The 20,050-nt window shown below is 44.3% G+C and overlaps 1 protein-coding gene across 4 annotated transcripts in view; it reads right to left on the minus strand.

Moving 5' to 3' along the window:
• LOC124012838 (engulfment and cell motility protein 1) overlaps positions 1-20,050 on the minus strand; it is a 161,811-nt gene that overhangs the window by 29,476 nt on the left and 112,285 nt on the right. Inside the window, exon 1 of one of the 4 annotated variants that reach the window (XM_046326834.1) lies at positions 11,328-11,672. The exons of the other annotated variants lie outside the window; for them this stretch is intronic. The gene's annotated coding sequence lies outside the window, so the exon portion shown is untranslated. Of the gene's footprint in view, positions 1-11,327; positions 11,673-20,050 lie in introns of those variants that run through there. 4 annotated transcript variants of the gene reach the window in all.

Here is a 20,050-nt window from a genome sequence, read left to right on the forward strand (position 1 = left end):
ACGGTCGTTAAGGCACTAACAGCTTACAGATGGTAGGCAATTAAGGCCACAGTTATGACAATTTAGGACACTAAAGAGACCTTTATACTGATTCTGAAAAACACCAAAAGAAAGATGCCCAGGGTCCCTGCTCATCTGTGTGAATGTGCCTTAGGCATGCTGCAAGGAGGCATGAGGACTGCAAATGTGGCCAGGGCAATAAATTGCAATGTCCGTACTGCGAGCCGCCTAACACAGCACTACAGGAAGACAGGACGGATAGCTGATCATCTTAGCAGTGGCAGACCACGTGTAACACCTGCACAGGATCGGTACATCCGAACACCTGCGGGACAGGTACAGGAAGGCAACAACAACTGCCTGAGTTACACCAGGAACACACAATCCCGCCATCAGTGCTCAGACCATCTGCAATAGGCTGAGAGAGGTTGGACTGAAGGGCTTGTAGGCCTGTTGTAAGGCAGGTCCTCATCAGACATCACCGGCAACAACGTCGCCTATGAGCACAAACCCACCGTTGCAGGACCAGACAGGACTGGCAAAAAGTGCTCTTCACTGACGAGTCGCGGGGTGATGGTCAGATTTGCGTTTACATGAGCGTTACACCGAGGTCTGAACTCTGGAGCGGGAGCGGTTTGGAGGTGGAGGGTCTGTCATGGTCTGGGCGGTTTGTCACACTGAGCTTGTTTTCATTGCAGGCAATCTCAAAGCTGTGAGTTACAGGGAAGACATCCTCCTCCCACATGTGGTACCCTTCCTGCAGGCTCATCCTAACATGACAATGTCACCAACAATACTGCTCGTTCTGTGCGTGATTTCCTGCAAGACAGGAATGTCAGTGTTCTGCCAGAGCCCGGATCTCAATCCTATTGAGCACGTCTGGGACCTGTTGGATCGGAGGTTGAGGGCTCGGGCAATTTCCCCCAGAAATATCTGGGAACTTGCAGGTGCCTTGGTGGAAGAGTGGGGTAACATCTCACAGCAAGAACTGGAAAATCTGGTGCAGTCCATGAGGAGGAGATGCACTGCAGCAGATAATGCAGCTGGTGGCCACACCAGATACTGACTGTCACTTTTGATTTTGACCCCTCCTTTGTTCAGGTACACAATCTTCCATTTCTGTTAGTCACATGTCTGTGGAACTTGTTCAGTTTATGTCTCAGTTGTTGATTCTTGTTATGTTCATACAAATATTTACACATGTTAAGTTTGCTGAAAATAAACACAGTTGACAGTGAGAGGACGTTTCTTTTTTGCTGAGTTTATATATGTGCTCTATTTAGGGAACAGGATGCCATTTGGAAGATGCAGTGAACTAAAGAAAAACATCATGGCCACAGGTCAGGTGACTGTTCAGCCTCAAACAGAGTACACACAAACCACATCTCTGACTGATATGACTGGAAAGGAGAAAACACACACACACACACACAAAGCAGTGTCAAACAGAGTACTCATCTTTCACACACACAAATTCACGTCTTCAGTGTGAAGAAAATAACCCTTCACACAGCTTTTAGGACCCTTTGTAACAAAGCATCTGAGCTCATCGGTGTCCTAGTCCGTATCTTAATTTTTTTTTTTTTTTTTTTTAACCTTTATTGAACCAGGCAAGTCAGTTAAGAACATATTCTTATTTTCCATGACAGCCTGGGAACAGTGGGTTAACTGCCTGTTCAGGGGCAGAACGACAGATTTGTACCTTGTCAGCTCGGGGGTTTGAACCTTCCGGTTACTAGTCCAACGCTCTAACCACTAGGCTACGCTGCCGCCCTATTTCAGCCTATTTCAGTGTACCCAAATTACACCCTATTTCAGTGTACTACTGTTGAACAGGGTTCATATGGCTGTGGTCAACAGTAGAGCACCGAGTAGGGAATATGGTGTAATTTGGGATGCAGCCCTATAGTCCTAAAGCAGAGCAGTGTCTGCCCTTAACATGAATAGATATCTGCAACAATTACGACACACACCCTGCCCATGTCTACTCAATCATTCATGAGTCCATGTTGTACATGTACAGCTACTCTCTACTCTCCCCATGTTAGACAACACAGCCTTCTGATTCAATCAATATCAGAATCTTCATCCATTTAAATGTCCTCCTCTGTCATTGCTATGTGCCACCAGACATCATATCCAAAACCTACCACAACGTGACATCTAAATGTAAAGCCATCTACATCCCTGTTCAAATAGCTAGCTGCCGATTGCTTGATGTAAATGTCTGTTGATTTCCCCGGCCGTTATTTGTGTGCACTGCGTTGGCCTTCTCAGCATGTGTAGACTGCCTGCTCTAACTGAGATGAGAGATGCCTCCTAGGGCCACGGTATACAGCAATGCCCCCACTCCCCTCCCTCTTTTGTCTCAATCACTCCATTCTCCCTGTATCTGAAAGGAGGGTGGAGGGGATATTTTATTGTCACATACAGTACCAGTCTAAAGTTTGGACACCTACACATTCAAGGGTTTTATTAATTTGTACTATTTTCTACATTGTAGAACAATAGTGAAGACATCAAAACTTTGAAATAACACATATGGAATCATGTAGTAACCAAAAAAGTGTTAACTTCTTATGGCTGCAGGGGCATTGAGTAGCTTGGATGAAAGGTGCACAGAGTAAATGGCCTTCTCCTCAGCCCCAGTTGCTAATATATGCATATTATTATTAGTATTGGATAGAACACACTCTGAAGTTTCTAAAACTGTTTAAATTATGTCTGTGAGTATATCAGAACTCATATGGCAGGCAAAAACCTGAGAAGAAATCCAAACAGGAAGTGAGAAATCTGAGGTTGGTCGATTTTCAACCCAACCCCTATTGAATTCACAGTGGGATATGGATGAAGTTGTACTTCCTATGGATTTCACTAGATGTCAACCGTCTTTAGAAACTTGAATGAGGCTTCTACTGTGTTGTGGAGCTGAATAAGTGCTAAATGAGTCAGGTTACTGGCAGAGAGCCAGGTCCTGGTCACGCACAATTCACATGATAGTGACCTGCGTTCCATGGCTTCTCTACACACAAAGGAATTCTCCGGTTGGAACTTTATTGAAGATTTATGATAACAACACCCTAAAGATTGATTCTATACTTAGTTTGACAAGTTTCTTCGACCTGTGATATAACTTTTTGAAGTTTTCATCCGACGTTCGGATGGACCTGCAGGAGTGTTTGGATTTGTATACCTAAGCCCTAAAAAAGTAGCTACTTGGACATAAATAATGGACATTATCGAACAAATCAAGCATTTATTGTGGAACTTGGATTCCTGGGAGTGCATTCTGATGAAGATTGTCAAAGGTAAGGGAATATTTATAATGTGATTTCTGGTTTCTGTTGACTCCAACATGGCGGATAATTGTATTTATTTTCTGAGCGCCGTCTCAAATTATTGCATGGTTTGCTTTTTTCGTAAAGTTTTTTTGAAATCTGACACATTAAGGAGAGGTATATCTATAATTCCATGTGTATAACTTGTATTTTCATCTACATTTTTGATGAGCATTTCTGTAAAATGATGTGGTTCTCTGCAATATCACCAGATGTTTTTGGAACTAGTGAACGTAACGCGCCAATGTAAACTCAGATTTTTTTATATAAATATGAACTTTATCAAACAAAACATACATGTATTGTATAACATGAAGTCCTATGAGTGTCATCTGATGAATATCATCAAAGGTTAGTGATTCATTTTATCTCCATTTTTGCTTTTTGTGACTCCTCTCTTTGGCTGGAAAAATGGCTGGGTTTTTAGTTTGTGGTGCTTTCGCTGTAAAGCCTATTTGAAATCGGACACTGTGGTGGGATTAACAACCAGATTACCTTTAAAACGGTATAAGATACATGCATGTTTGAGGAATGTTAATTATGAGATTTCTGTTGTTTTGAAATTGGCGCCCTGCACTTTCACTGGCTGATGTCATATCATCCCATTAACGGGATTGCAGCCCTAAGAAGTTTTAAACAAGTACAAATGTATTTTAAGATTTGAGATTCTTCAAATTAGCCACCCTTTGCCTTGATGACAGCTTTGCACAAGCTTGGCATTCTCTCAACCAGCTTCATAAGGTACAGTAGTCACCTGGAATGCATTTCAATTAAAAGGTGTGCTTTGTTGTCATGTATTGTATTGTCATGGGTCCTCTTTGGGTCCTCACTCACCTGTATAACACTTGTTAAAAGATATGCTGTGGAATTTATTTCCTTCATAATGCGTTTGAGCCAACCAGTTGTGTTAATAATAATAATAATAATATATGCCATTTAGCAGACACTTTTATCCAAAGCGACTTACAGTCATGTGTGCATACATTCTACGTATGGGTGGTCCCGGGAATCGAACCCACTACCCTGGCGTTACAAGCGTCATGCTCTACCAACTGAGCTACAGAAGGACCACGTGTTGTGACAAGGTAGGAGTGGTGTACAGAAGATAGCCCTATTAGGCAAAATATCAATTCCATATTATGGCAAGAACAGCTCAAAAAAGCAAAGAGAAACGACAGTCCATTATTACTTTAAGACATGAAGGTCAGTCAATGCGCAAAGGTTCAAGAACTGAATGTTTCTTCAAGTGCAGTCGCAAAAACCATCAAACGCTATTATGAAACTGGCTCTCATGAGGACCGCCACAGGAAAGGAAGACCCAGAGTTACCTCTGCTGCAGAGGATGTTCATTAGAGCTACCAGACTCAGAAATTGCAGCCCACATAAATGCTTCACAGAGTCCATGTAACAGACACATCAACTGTTCAGAGGAGACAGCGTGAATGTTTTAAATATTATTTAAATTTTACCTTTATTTAACTAGGCAAGTAAGTTAAGAACAAATTCTTATTTTCAATGACGGCCTAGGAACAGTGGGTTAACTGCCTGTTCAGGGGCAGAATGACAGATTTGTACCTTGTCAGCTTGGGGATTTGAACTTGCAAACTTTCGGTTACTCGTCCAACGCTCTTAACCACTAGGCTACCCTGCCTTCATGGTCAAATTGGTACAAAGAACCCACTACTAAAGGGCATCACTAAGAAGAAGATACTTGCATTGGAAAAGAAACACAAGAAATGACCATTAGACCAGTGGAAATCTGTTTGGTTCTAACGGCCGTGCCTTTGGGAGAAGCAGAGTAGGTGAATGGATGATCTCCACCTGTGTGGTTCCCACCGTGAAGCACGGAGGAGGAGGTGTGATGGTGTGTGGGTGCTTTGCTGGTGAAGCTGTCTGTGATTAATTTAGAATTCAAGGCACTCTTAGCCAGCATGGCTACCAAGAATTCTGCAGAGATACACCATCCCATCTGGTTTGCGCTTAGTGGGACTATCATTTGTTTTTTAACAGGACAATGACCCAACACACCTTCAGGCTGTGTCAGGGCTATTTGACCAAGGAGAGTGATGGAGTGCTGCATCAGATGACCTGGCCTCCACAATCAGCCAACCTCAACCCAATTGAGATGGTTTGGGATGAGTTGGACCGCAGAGTGAAGGAAAAGTCGGCAACAAGTGCTCAGCATATCTGGGAACTCCTTCTGTTGGAAAAGCATTCCAGGGGAAGCTGGCTGAGAGAATGCCAAGAGTGTGCGAAGCTGTCAAAGTTAGAATATGATTTGTTTTATACTTTTTTATGAACTCCATGATTCCATATGTGTTATTTCATAGTTTTGATGTCTTCACTGTTTTACTATTTTCTACATTGTAGAAAAATAAAGAAAAACCCTGAGTAGGTGTAACAAAACATTTGACTGGTACTGTATATACAGTGGGGAGAACAAGTATTTGATACACTGTCGATTTTGCAGGTTTTCCCTACCTACACAGCATGTAGAGGTCTGTATTTTTTTTAAATCATAGGTACACTTCAACTGTGAGAGACGGAATCTAAAACAAAAATACAGAAAATCACATTGTATGATTTTTAAGTAATTAATTTGCATTTTATTGCATGACATAAGTATTTGATCATCTACCAACCATTAAGAATTCCGGCTCTCACAGACCTGTTCGTTTTTCTTTAAGTAGCCCTCCTGTTCTCCACTCATTACCTGTATTAAATGCACCGGTTTGAACTCGTTACCTGTATACAAGACACCTGCCACACACTCAATCAAACAGACTCCAACCGCTCCATAATGGCCAAGACCAGAGAGATCAGGGATAAAATTGTAGACCTGCACAAGGCTGGGATGGGCTACAGGACAATAGGCAAGCAGCTTGGTGAGAAGGCAACAATTGTTGGCGCAATTAGTAGAAAATGGAAGAAGTTCAAGACAACGGTCAATCACCCTCGGTCTGGGGCTCCATGCAAGATCTCACCTCGTGGGTCATTAATGATCATGAGGAAGGTGAGGGATCAGCCCAGAACTACATGGCAGGACCTGGTCAATGACATGAAGAGAGCTGGGACCACAGTCTCAAAGAAAACCATTAGTAACACACTACGCCGTCATCGATTAAAATCCTGCAGCGCACGCAAGGACCCCCTGCTCAAGCCATGTCCAGGCCCGTCTGAAGTTTGCCAATGACCATCTGGATGATCCAGAGGAGGAATGGGAGAAGATCATGTGGTCTGATGAGACAAAAATAGAGCTTTTTGGTCTAGACTCCACTCGCTGTGTTTGGAGGAAGAAGAAGGATGAGTACAACCCCAAGAACACCATCCCAGACGTGAAGCATGGAGGTGGAAACATAATTCTTTGGGGATGATTTTCTGAAAAGTGGACAGGACGACTGCACCGTATTGAGGGGAGGATGGATGGGGCCATGTATCGCGAGATCTTGACCAACAACCTCCTTTCCTCAGTAAGAGCATTAAAGATGGGTCGTGGCTGGGTTGTGGCTGGGTCTTCCAGCATGACAATGACCAGAAACACACAGCCAGGGCAACTAAGGAGTGGCTCCGTAAGAAGCATCTCAAGGTCCTGGAGTGGCCTAGCCAGTCTCCAGACCTGAACCCAATAGAAAATCTTTGGAGGGAGCTGAAAGTCCGTATTGCCCAGCGACAGCCCCGAAACCTGAAGGATCTGGAGAAGGTCTGTATGGAGGAGTGGGCAAAAATCCCTGCTGCAGTGTGTGCAAACCTGGTCAAGAACTACAGGAAATGTATGATCTCTGTAATTGTACACAAAGGTTTCTGTACCAAATATTAAGTTCTGTTTTTCTGATGTATCAAATACTTATGTCATGCAATAAAAGGCAAATTAATTACTTAAAAATCATACAATGGGATTTTCTGGATTTTTGTTTTAGATTCCGTCTCTCACAGTTGAAGTGTACCTACCTAAAGGGGTGGATAAAAAGAGAAAGGGTGAGAGAAAGAGGGTATAGATATATGAAGGTAGAGAGAAGTAGAGGTAGAGAGAGGTAGAGTGGTAGAGAGGAGTAGGTAGAGAGTGGTAGAGAGAAGTAGAGGGGTAGAGAGAAGTAGAGAGAAGTAGAAGGTAGAGGTAGAGAGTGGTAGAAAGTGGCAGAGAGAAGTAGAGGAGGTAGAGGTAGAGAGGGGTAGAGAGTGGTAGAGAGAAGTAGAGGAGGTAGAGAGTGGTAGAGAGAAAGAGGAAGTAGAGAGAGGTAGTGAAAAGTAGAGGTAGAAGTAGAGGAAGTAGAGAGAGGTAGAGAAAAGTAGAGAGAGGTAGAGAAAATTAGAGGAGGTAGAGGTAGAGGGAGTAGAGAGAGGTAGAAGTAGAGGAGGTAGAAGTAGAGGGAGTAGAGAGAGGTAGAGAAAAGTAGAGGAGGTAGAAGTAGAGGAAGTAGAGAGAGGTAGAGTGGTAGAATATTTTATGTGAGGAAAAGAATGATGGAGAGGGAGGGAGGGAGAAAACCTGCCTGGAATGAGAATGTCTGCTGATCTGTGCTGGAGGAGAGGAGACTGACTGAAGGTTAGGTGACTTTTGTTCAATAACGAGCAGATTCTGTCAGTGTCAGGCAGAGTACACACACACACACACACACACACACACACACACACACACACACACACACACACACACACACACACACACACACACACACACACACACACACACACACACACACACACACCTCTGACTGAAATGACTGCTGGAGGCGAGGAGATTGACTGAAGGTTTATGGGGAGGTGATGGGCTGTGCTCTATCTCACTGCTCTAGCTAGCTGCCTCTCAAAGCTAGAAACATACATTCACCACCACTACACTTACCTCCAGTCCACCACATCCATCTCTGAGATGGAGCCCAGCTCCATATGAAAAATAAAAGAGTGGTCCCTTCAAAATTAGTCAATCCGGCTATTTCAGCCACACCCGAGCACACCGCCATGCAATCTCCATACACAAACATTGGCAGTAGAATGGCCTTACTGAAGAGATCAGTGAATTTCAACGTGGCACCGTCATAGGATGCCATCTTTCCAACAAGTCAGTCAAACGCCTGCCCTGCTAGAGCTTCCCCGGTCAACTGTACGTGCTTTAATTGTCAAGTGGAAACATCTTGGAACAACGGCTCAGCCGCGATGTGGTAGGCCACACAAGCTCACGGAACAGGACCGCCGAGTGCTAAAATTCCATCCTTCTTTGGTTGCAACCTTCACTACCGAGTTTCAAACAGCCTCTGGAAGCAACGTCAGCACAATAACTGTTCGTCAGGAGCTTCATGAAATGGGCATCGTCATAGGATGCCACCTTTCCAACAAGTCAGTTTGTCAAATGTCTGCCCTGCTAGAGCTTCCCCTGACCACTTTAACTGCTGTTGCAATACTTACTACTGAGTTCCAAACTGCTTCTGGAGGCAATGTCAGCATAAGAACTGTTCATCAGGAGCGTCATTAAATGGGTTTCCATGGAGGAGCAGCTGTACACAAGCCTAAGATCACCATGCGCAATGCCAAGCGATGGCTGGACTGGTGTAAAGCTCGCTGCCATTGGACTCTGGAGCAGTGGAAATGTGTTCTCTGGAGTGATGAATCACGCTTCACCATCTGACAGTCTGACAGACGAATCTGGGTTTGGCGGACGCCAGGGGAATGCTACCTGCATAGTGCCAAATGTAAAGTTTGGTGGAAAAGTACTGTTAATGGTCTGGGGCTGTTTTCATGGTTCGGGCTAGGACCGTTGTTCCAGTGAAGGGAAATCTTAAAGCTACAGCATACAATGACATTCTAGACGATTCTGTGCTTCCCAATTTGTGGCAACAGTTTAGAAAAGGCCCTTTCCTGTTTCAGCATGAAAATGCCCCCATACACAAGGCAAGGTCCATACAAAAATGGTTTGTCGAGATCGGTGTGGAAGAACTTGACGGGCCTGCACAGTCCTGACCTCAACCCCAACAAAAACTTTTGGGATGAATTGGAACACCAACTGTGAGCCAGGCCTAATCGCCCAACATCAGTGCCCGACCTCACTAATGCTCTTGTGGCTTAATGGAAGCAATGGCAGCAATGTTCCAACATCTAGTGGAAAGCCTTCCCAGAAGAGTAGAGGCTGTTATAGCAGCAAAGGAGGGGACCAACTCTATATTAATGCCCATGACTGTGGAATGAGATGTTGGACAACCAGGTGTCCACAAACCTTCAGTCATGTAGTGTACTAAACGCAATTAGAATATACTCAGTGGACACGAGGCCACATCCTAACATGCTAGCACAGCAGCAGGGAGACAATAGGTCAAGGAGGAGGCTTGCCTGCAGCCCAGAACCAGTAATCATCTATTTGCATAATCCAACAAGGCCAAACGTGAATGGAGTCTTCCAAACAAAGCAGATTATCCTGGGGGGGGGGGGTAGCTATAGCTACAGTAACCATCTCAAATCAAATGCTATTTGGAACATGCACCGAATAAAGCAGGTGGAGACTTTACCGTGAAATGCTTGCTAACAAACCCTTTCCCAACAACTAAAATGTAAGAACAATTTGAAATTTAAAAAAGGAAATAGTTACAAAATAAAGTACCATCATCTAATTGTTTTATATATCTGTCCATGACAATATTACATTTGAAAGATTTATTACATTTGTAATGTTAGCAGAGCCTGGTATGATGGATAGCAGTAGTGCATTCCTCTATTTCTAGGAAACCAGGTGTGGTAGATAATGCTAAATATTATTCACAACAATGTGTACTATCGCCTCCACTTCCTATGTGGTGTCTGCGTTCAGAAAGACGGCTTCAGAGAGACATATTTCGGATCTGTGTTCAGAAAGACTGCTTCAGAGAGACATATTTAGGATCTGTGTTCAGAAAGAGGGCCTCAGAGAGACATATTTAGGATCTGTGTTCAGAAAGATGGCTTCAGAGAGACAGATGTCGTATCTGTGATTGGGAGCTTTTAATCAGAAGGCTGAGATGGGCTGCTCTAACCTGATTACGCCTCACAGAGTCACAAACACACACACAGGCAGACTCAGGCTACCCAGCACAGCACTGCCCCATCTGTACTATGAGCATTGCTCTCCTCCTCTCTGCTCTCCTTCTCTCTGTTCTGCTCTCCTCTCTGCTCTGCTCTGCTCTGCTCTGCTCTGCGCTTTCCTCCGCTCCGCTTTCCTCTCCTCTCTTCTTCTCTCTCCTCTCCTCCTCTGCTCTCTGCTCCGCTCTCCTGCTCCGCTCTCCTCCTCCGCTCTCTGCTCCGCTCTCCTCTCTCTGCTCCGCTCTCCTCCTCTCTCTGCTCCGCTCTCCTCCTCTCTCTGCTCCGCTCTCCTCCTCTCTCTGCTCCGCTCTCCTCCTCTCTCTGCTCCGCTCTCCTGCTCTCCTCCTCTCTCTCCTGCTCTCCTCCTCTCTCTCCTGCTCTCCTCCTCTCTCCTGCTCTCCTCCTCTCTCCTGCTCTCCTCCTCTCTCCTGCTCTCCTCCTCTCTCCTGCTCTCCTCCTCTCTCCTGCTCTGCTCCTCTGTCTGCTCTGCTCCTCTGTCTGCTCTGCTCCTCTCCTCTATCCGCTCTGCTCTCCTCCTCTCTCTGCTCTTCTGCTCTCTGCTCGGCTATCCACTCTGCTCTGCTCCTCTCTGCTCGGCTGTCCGCTCTGCTCTCCTCCTCTCCGCTCTGCTCTCCTCCTCTCCGCTCTGCTCTCCTCCTCTCCGCTCTGCTCTCCTCCTCTCCGCTCCGCTCTCCTCCTCTCCGCTCTACTCTCCTCCTCTCCGCTCTGCTCTCCTCCTCTCCTCTTCGCTCTGCTTCTCTCCACTCTCCTCTCTTCCTCTCTGCAGCCAGGCAACAATACAAACCCTCACCTCTCCTCCATTCCTCTCTCCATCCCTCCATTCTAATCAGCAGTCAGCAGCCAGAGCCCACTCTCTACTCTCCCTCCCTCTCCTCTCCCTCTGTAGATGTGGGAAGAGCAAATCAGCCAGTTTCTTGTACTTACATGTAATTGTTAACTCCATGGCTGCAGCTGCTGAGCTCCAGAATGACTGACGGCAAAACCTTGGACGCACTGAGACGAAAGGAGCAGCTAACGAATGCAGCGAGGAAGAGAGAGGGTGAAGGAGAGGGGGATAGAGAGATCTGGGAGGGAGGGAGGGGAAGAAGCAGCAGATGGTCCCCTGGTAAAATGACAGAGTTGTGCTAACAGATTTTAAAGGCGCTAGCTGGGTATCTAGCCACGGGCGTGAGGCAGGTCGTTGTGGCGATCGTGGTCACGGAGGGCAATGCTCATCCTCCTGCCTGCTTGCTTGATGAGATCTACCTCCTCTCTCTACTGCCAGTCTGAGAGGACCACCAGGCAGCCCCGTTTATGTTGATCTCAGTGTTTAAGCCCGATTGGGCGCATTCCACGGTGGTATGAGCCAATAGGGTGGCAGCTGAGGAATCACATGGGCTGTGGTGGTGTGTGTGTGTGTGTGTGTGTGTGTGTGTGTGTGTGTGTGTGTGTGTGTGTGTGTGTGTGTGTGTGTGTGTGTGTGTGTGTGTGTGTGTGTGTGTGTGTGTGTGTGTGTGTGTGTGTGTGTGTGTGTGTGTGTGTGGATGACAGGTTTAGAGACGGGGAGGGGAGGAGGAGACTGAGTGAGAGCCTGTACATCAGAACCCCTCTGCCTGGATGCACAGAGCTGGAGGTTTTCTAGTCGGGAGGCGTAGCAAGCCCCTCATCACACACAGCTGTTTGGATAAAGAGACAGAGGGCTGTCGTACATGACCGTTCTTCGAAATAGACACACACAAGTATGCAGGCACACGCACACGCAATCCCACACGCACCCACAGGCATAGAAGAGGCTCCCTTTTTCTAAAGTGGAGCCAGTGTAGTGCAGCAGCAGTAATTGAACTGGGGTTGCTATGGAAACAGAGGAAACAGTTTGTCAGATGGAGCGGACAGAGAGCAGAACAGAGTAGAAGAGAGTAGGACAGAGTAGAGTAGAGCAGAACATAGCAGAGTAGAACATAGCAGAGTAGAATAGAACAGAGCAGTACAGAAGAGAGTAGAGTAGAACAGAACAGACTAGAACAGAGTAAAAGTTGTATTCTACTTTCTCTATTCTACTTTTCTACTCTGTTCTGTTTTACTCTGTTCTAGTAGAAAAGAGTAGAACAGAACAGATTTGAACAGAGTAGAAACGGAGTAGAGTAGAACAGAACAACACACAACAGAGTAGCACACAGCAGAGTAGAGTAGAACAGAGCAGAGTAGAACAGAACAGAGCAGGGTAGAACAGAGCAGGGTAGAGTAGAATAGAACAGCACACAACAGAGTAGAGCAGAGCAGAGTAGAACATAACAGCACACAACAGAGTAGAGTAGAACATAACTGAGTAGAGTAGAACAGAGTAGAACACAACAGAACAGAGTAGAGTAGAACATAACAGCACACAACAGAGTAGAGTAGAACATAACTGAGTAGAGTAGAACAGAGTAGAGTAGAACATAACAGCACACAACAGAGTAGAGTAGAACATAACTGAGTAGAGTAGAACAGAGTAGAACACAACAGAACAGAGTAGAGTAGAACAGAGTAGAACACAACAGAACAGAAGAACAGAACAGAGTAGCACCCAAACGAGTAGAGTAGAACAGAGTAGAGTATAACAGAACAGAGAAGAACAGAACAGAGAAGAACAGAGTAGAGTAGAGAAGAACAGACCAGAGAAGAACAGAGTAGAGTAGAACAGAGTAGAGTAGAACAGAACAGAGAAGAACAGAACAGAGAAGAACAGAGTAGAGTAGAACAGAGTAGAGAAGAACAGAACAGAGTAGATTAAATAAACGTGAAGGTGGGACTACAGTAGCCACACCACAAAAGAGAAGAAAATGGAGGATGCACAGACACAGCCCGTTCCAAATAGCACCCTATTCTCTTGGTAGTGCACTCCTTTTGACCAGGGCTCTGGTCTACAGTAGTGCACGATTTAGGGAATAGGGTGCCATTTGGGACACATTCAAAACTAACACACATAGTAGGAGAAAAGGATCATGTAAAGAACAGGAAGGGAATGCAGGACAAGATGTGGTTGTATTACCTTTTACACCTTAAAGCAAAATCTGGTCTTCATGGAAAAGAACATTCTGATTTAAAAAAAAATAAGAATCATCAAAACGTGAAAACCCCTGTCTTTGAAAGAAAACATACCCAGACACAACTAATGAATCACTGTTATTATCATTATTTGGTGAGAGTGCTGCTTTTGGAACCAAGCGCTATAGGAAACATTCTATGACCCACAGACAAACCATGGATGTCACCCATGGTCAGCTGACTACACAAAACAGACAGATGGACATGTCCAGAATGACCATCGGTGACACATGTTCAAAGCCATCTCTATATACAACTCTGCTGTTTCTCTGGCATAAGAATGACTATGGCCGTATGTGCTGATGGGTACATTGTGACTGTTCTACAGTCTGGCACAGCAGCAGGCTCTAGAGGCGAAAGAAACGCACACCTATTTAGGCGAGGTGCTGGCTAGCGGAATAGAACACTTCAAAAAATAAAGGAGAACCGCACACTCTAGGAGCTCAGATGCAAAAATATTTATGTCCAACTGTCATCATCAGGGTTTTATGACAAACACTGCAGGTTGACTCATTTATATAGTGTCAAAAGACACACACAGGTGTCTGTAATCATGGCCGAGTGTGGCTTGATATCATTGGTTAATTCACATATATTAAAATAGCATACAAAAACATAAATGGATGGCGTACGACCATAGATACAATTTGAATACATAAGCCTAGTAACATTTACAATGAACAGCAAAATCACAATAATCACAAGAATGGCTTCAGATCAAAGTCTACTTTGAGACCGAAGGGAGCAAGGGTCTTTAAGTTAAAGATCCAGGCAGCCTCTCATTTTAACAATAACTTGTCGAGGTCACCCCCTCTCCTAGGGAGGGTGACATGTTCGATGACAATATAACAGAGACGAAATCGAGTGGTTTTCTTCCAAAAAGTGGGCCGCAACTGGGTAAGTCGAGTTTTTGCACCTAATGGTGCTACGATGCTCTGAGATACGTACTTTTAATTCACCCTTTGATTTACCCACATATTTTTTCCACAAGGACAAGTTATAAGATAAATAACTGCCTTAGTGGAGCACGTGATAAAACCAGCAGCAGGCTCTAACTGAACCAGACAGATAGTCTCCATCTCCTAAACAAACACCAGCAGCAGGCTCTAACTGAACCAGAGAGATAGTCTCCATCTCCTAAACAAACACCAGGGATGTGAGGGATGGTGTGGAGGAGGAGGAGAGGAGGAAGAGAGGAAGAATGTGGAGAATAATCTATCCCAATTCAATAAAGACTCATTCTCATCTTGTGAAGAGAAAGTGGTGTGTGTTATTGGATATTAGGATTCCTGGCACAGAAGGTGTGTGTGTGTATGTATTTCATTCTCAGGCGAGCTGTTCAATTCCGTCTGCAAAGGATGAAAAACCAACATAGCTTGGAATCACTGATCTACCATAGCATCTAAAACACCGACTTCAGTTTTACACTGCGAGGGGGAATATTTAAAAAATATATATACAGTGAGAGAAAAAAGTATTTGATCCCCTGCTGATTTTGTACATTTGCCCACTGACAAAGAAATGATCAGTCTATAATTTTAATGGTAGGTTTATTTGAACAGTGAGACAGAATAACAACAACAAAATCCAGAAAAAACGCATGTCAAAAATGTTATAAATTGATATGCATTTTAATGAGGGAAATAAGTATTTGACCCCCTCTCAATCAGAAAGATTTTTGGCGCCCAAGTGTCTTTTACACAGGTAACGAGCTGAGATTAGGAGCACACTCTTAAAGGGAGTGCTCCTAATCTCAGTTTGTTCCCTGTATAAAAGACACCTGTCCACAGAAGCAATCAATCAATCAGATTCCAAACTCTCCACCATGGCCAAGACCAAAGAGCTCTCCAAGGATGTCAGGGACAAGATTGTAGACCTACACAAGGCTGGAATGGGCTGCAAGACCATCGCCAAGCAGCTTGGTGAGAAGGTGACAACAGTTGGTGTGATTATTCGCAAATGGAAGAAACACAAAATAACTGTCAATCTCCCTCGGCCTGGGGCTCCATGCAAGATCTCACCTCGTGGAGTTGCAATGATCATGAGAACGCTGAGGAATCGGCCCAGAACTACACGGGAGGATCTTGTCAATGATCTCAAGACAGCTGGGACCATAATCACCAAGAAAACAATTGGTAACACACTACGCCGTGAAGGACTGAAATCCTGCAGCGCCTGCGAGGTCACCCTGCTCAAGAAAGCACATATACATGCCTGTCTGAAGTTTGCCAATGAACATCTGAATGATTCAGAGGACAACTGGGTGAAAGTGTTGTGGTCAGATGAGACCAAAATGGAGCTCTTTGGCATCAACTCAACTCGCTGTGTTTGGAGGAGGAGGAATGCTGCCTATGACCCCATGAACACCATCCCCACCGTCAAACATGGAGGTGGAAACATTATGCTTTGGGGGTGTTTTTCTGCTAAGGGGACAGGACAACATGTACCGTCAAATCTTGGGTGAGAAGCCAGGGCATTGAAAATGGGTCGTGGATGGGTATTCCAGCATGACAATGACACAAAACACACGGCATGGGCAACAAAGGATTGGCTCAAGAAGAAGCACATTAAGGTCCTGGAGTTGGCCTAGCCAGTCTCCAGACCTTAATCCCATAGAAAATCTGTGGAGGGAGCTGAAGGTTCGAGTTGCCAAATGTCAGCCTCGAAACCTTAATGACTTGGAGAAGATCTGCAAAGAGGAGTGGGACAAAATCCCTCCTGAGATGTGTGCAAACCTGGTGGCCAACTACAAGAAACATCTGACCTCTGTGATTGCCAACAAGGGTTTTGCCACCAAGTACTAAGTCATGTTTTGCAGAGGGGTCAAATACTTATTTCCTTCATTAAAATGCAAATCAATTTATAACATTTTTGACATGCGTTTTTCTGGATTTTGTTGTTGTTATTCTGTCTCACTGTTTAAATGAACCTATCATTAAAATTATAGACTGATCATTTCTTTATCTGTGGGCAAACATACAAAATCAGCAGGGGTTCAAATACTTTTTTCCCTCACTGTATACAGTGGGGCAAAAAAGTATTTAGTCAGCCACCAATTGTGCAAGTTCTCCCACTTAAAAAAGATGAGAGAGGCCTGTCATTTTCATCATAGGTACACTTCAACTATGACAGACAAAATGAGAAAATCCAGAAAATCACATTGTAGGATTTTTTATGAATTTATTTGCAAATTATGGTGGACATGTAACTTCGTCTTTAAGAGGCTCCTCTGTCCTCCACTCGTTACCTGTATTAATGGCACCTGTTCAATTTTGTTATCAGTATAAAAGACACCTGAACACAACCTCGAACAGTCACACTCCAAACTCCACTACGGCCAAGACCAAAGAGCTGTCAAAGGACATCAGAAACAAAATTGTAAACCTGCACCAGGCTGGGAAGACTGAATCTGCAATAGGTAAGCAGCTTGGTTTGAAGAAATCAACTGTGGGAGCAATTATTAGGAAATGGAAGACATACAAGACATTTACATTTACATTTAAGTCATTTAGCAGACGCTCTTATCCAGAGCGACTTACAAATTGGTGCATTCACCTTATGACATCCAGTGGAACAGTCACTTTACAATAGTGCATCTAAATCTTAAAGGGGGGAGGGGTGAGAGGGAATACTTATCCTATCCTAGGTATTCCTTAAAGAGGTGGGGTTTCAGGTGTCTCCGGCCACTGATAATCTCCCTCGATCTGGGGCTCCACGCAAGATCTCACCCCGTGGGGTCAAAATGATCACAAGAACGGTGAGCAAAAATCCCAGAACCACACGAGGGGACCTAGTGAATGACCTGCAGAGAGCTGGGACCAAAGTAACAAAGCCTACCATCAGTAACACACTACGCCGCCAAGGACTCAAATCATGCAGTGCCAGACGTGTCCCCCTGCTTAAGCCAGTACATGTCCAGGCCCGTCTGAAGTTTGCTAGAGAGCATTTGGATGATCCAGAAGAAGATTGGGAGAATGTCATATGGTCAGATGAAACCAAAATATATATTTTTGGTAAAAACTCAACTCGTCGTGTTTGGAGGACAAAGAATGCTGAGTTGCATCCAAAGAACACCATACCTACTGTGAAGCATGGGGGTGGAAACATCATGCTTTGGGGCTGTTTTTCTGCAAAGGGACCAGGACGACTGTTCAATGTAAAGGAAAGAATGAATGGGGCCATGTATCGTGAGATTTTACATTTACATTTAAGTCATTTAGCAGACGCTCTTATCCAGAGCGACTTACAAATTGGAGTGAAAACCTCCTTCCATCAGCAAGGGCATTGAAGATGAAACGTGGCTGGGTCTTTCAGCATGACAATGATCCCAAACACACCGCCCGAGCAACAAAGGAGTGGCTTCGTAAGAAGCATTTCAAGGTCCTGGAGTGGCCTAGCCAGTCTCCAGATCTCAACACCATAGAAAATCTTTGGAGGGAGTTGAAAGTCAGTGTTGCCCAGCAACAGCCCCAAAATATCACTGCTATAGAGGAGATCTGCATGGAGGAATAGGCTAAAATACCAGCAACAGTGTGTGAAAGCTTGTGAAGACTTACAGAAAACATTTGACCTCTGTCATTGCCAACAAAGAGTATATAACAAAGTATTGAGATAAACTTTTGTTATTGACCAAATACTTATTTTCCACCATAATTTGCAAATAAATTAATAAAAAATCCTACAATGTGATTTTCTGTTTTTTCTTCTTCTAATTTCTTCTAATGTCTGTCATAGTTGAAGTGTACCTATGATGAAAATTACAGGCCTCATCTTTTTAAGTGGGAGAACTTGCACAATTGGTGGCTGACTAAACACTTTTTTGCCCCACTGTATATATATATTTAACTAGGCAAGTCAGGGGGATAGACCTATTGACTCGTAGATTATTCACTAAATGAAGCATTGGTGTCATACAAGGCACCCGTGAATATACAGCCCACCTGTGAATATACAGCCCACCTGTGGCCATCTATCTCTATAGAGCTGCTGTCTATGCCGTCTAACAAAATCACTATTTAAGTAGTTCTTCTTAATAAATAAGGTATACTTTTGTGCCTGCTGAATACTAGCTATCAATCACATAGATCATGTATTTTCAGGTAGAGATACCTTGAAGCAACTGCTATCCCTCTAGATTGCACATTCTTCTGTCTCTTTTACATAGCAGGCATAAAAGAAAGAAAGACCAGACAAGAAGGCACGCAATGGATTATGGTCATTGTAGTAAAATTAAAATTAAAACCACTTGTGCCCTCTCAGTTTTAGTTTTATGTCCCTATATAAAAATAGCAAAAAAGTTCAAATGATTGAGTGACAGGTTGGCACAAAATATGTATCTTCGCCGCGCTGTGTCAGCACCACGGACAGAGCGCCAACCTGTAGGGGGGCTATGGAAAAGCCACTGCGGTAGTTAGGTATAAAAAAAAGTGGGGAAAACACTTCTCATCTCTGTGGTAGGCTAAGTGAATAATGGGATTCACATCCACCTGTAGTTTTTGATTTATAAGGTTGGGGTCAAGTTTACCAGTCGGGCCCAAGTGAGGACACTTTGTTGGAGGCTGAATGGTCTCATTCCTGCTCCTCTGCTGTTCCTATGGGGGGCTCTCTGCAGGAGTTTCTGCCCTATGATAGGGTGTGTGACGTTTTCATCCCGACATCGATTGACACTGAATTGATTATGACTGAGCTCTCTTCAGAGCCTGGAGAGGAGAGGGTGTGCTTTGACCCTTTCCCTGGGCTTGGAGAGAAAATGACTGCATCGCAGCATGTTCCTGGGTGTGACACAGAGGTTTTTACTACTGGAGGGGTCTAGAGACAACCCCAGTGTCCACTGTGCATCGTTCAGGAGAGAATGCTCCCATGCCACCGCATCGCCAAAAGGTTAGTGGGCAGTTTAAGGCCAGTGAAATGTGTTTACCTGCCTCGGGGCAACTGCTATGATGTTCCTTTATGTGCTCCGCCAATCTACATTCACCAAATGGACATACCATGTTGGTCAATATGTACCCAATGCTAGTTTGCAATGTGCCATTCTGCCTTGCTGTCACGTGTCCATTAGTTTGGGTAGTGTGTGTGTTTAAGGGGAGTGGTTAGAAATACTGAAGAGTAATGATTTCAGTTGAAGTAAAAATGACTACTGTTATGTCCTGATGATGTTTGAAGTTCCTGCTGATATGTGAGGAACGTAGGAAGCATAATTATTAAATGTCGACACTAGAATAATTCTAATTCCTGATCACTAATTGTTTAATTGTGTCAATTGTTTGTAAATAATTATCAATGATCTGTGAAATATATATTGATCAGTGAGGTTACTGTTAAACCCAACATAGTCCACCATTAATTTAGAATGTTTGGTTATGGAAATGTTGATAATTAATTAATTATAATATACTGTCATGACGTTGCCCTGTTGGGTGAGGTTTATGACCCCCCCCCCCCCTAAATACCGAAACCTTCTCCCTCCACTCTACAGAATGGACTCTTGGAAAGCCCTTTGTTTCCACAGAGAAAGTATGGTAACGTCAAAAGGTTGGGGAATGGGGCAATATTTCCCTTTCTCAACCAGTTGAAAGTGTCCA

The sequence above is a fragment of the Oncorhynchus gorbuscha genome, linkage group LG24 (genome assembly GCF_021184085.1).
Source record: "Oncorhynchus gorbuscha isolate QuinsamMale2020 ecotype Even-year linkage group LG24, OgorEven_v1.0, whole genome shotgun sequence".
NCBI lineage: Eukaryota > Metazoa > Chordata > Actinopteri > Salmoniformes > Salmonidae > Oncorhynchus > Oncorhynchus gorbuscha.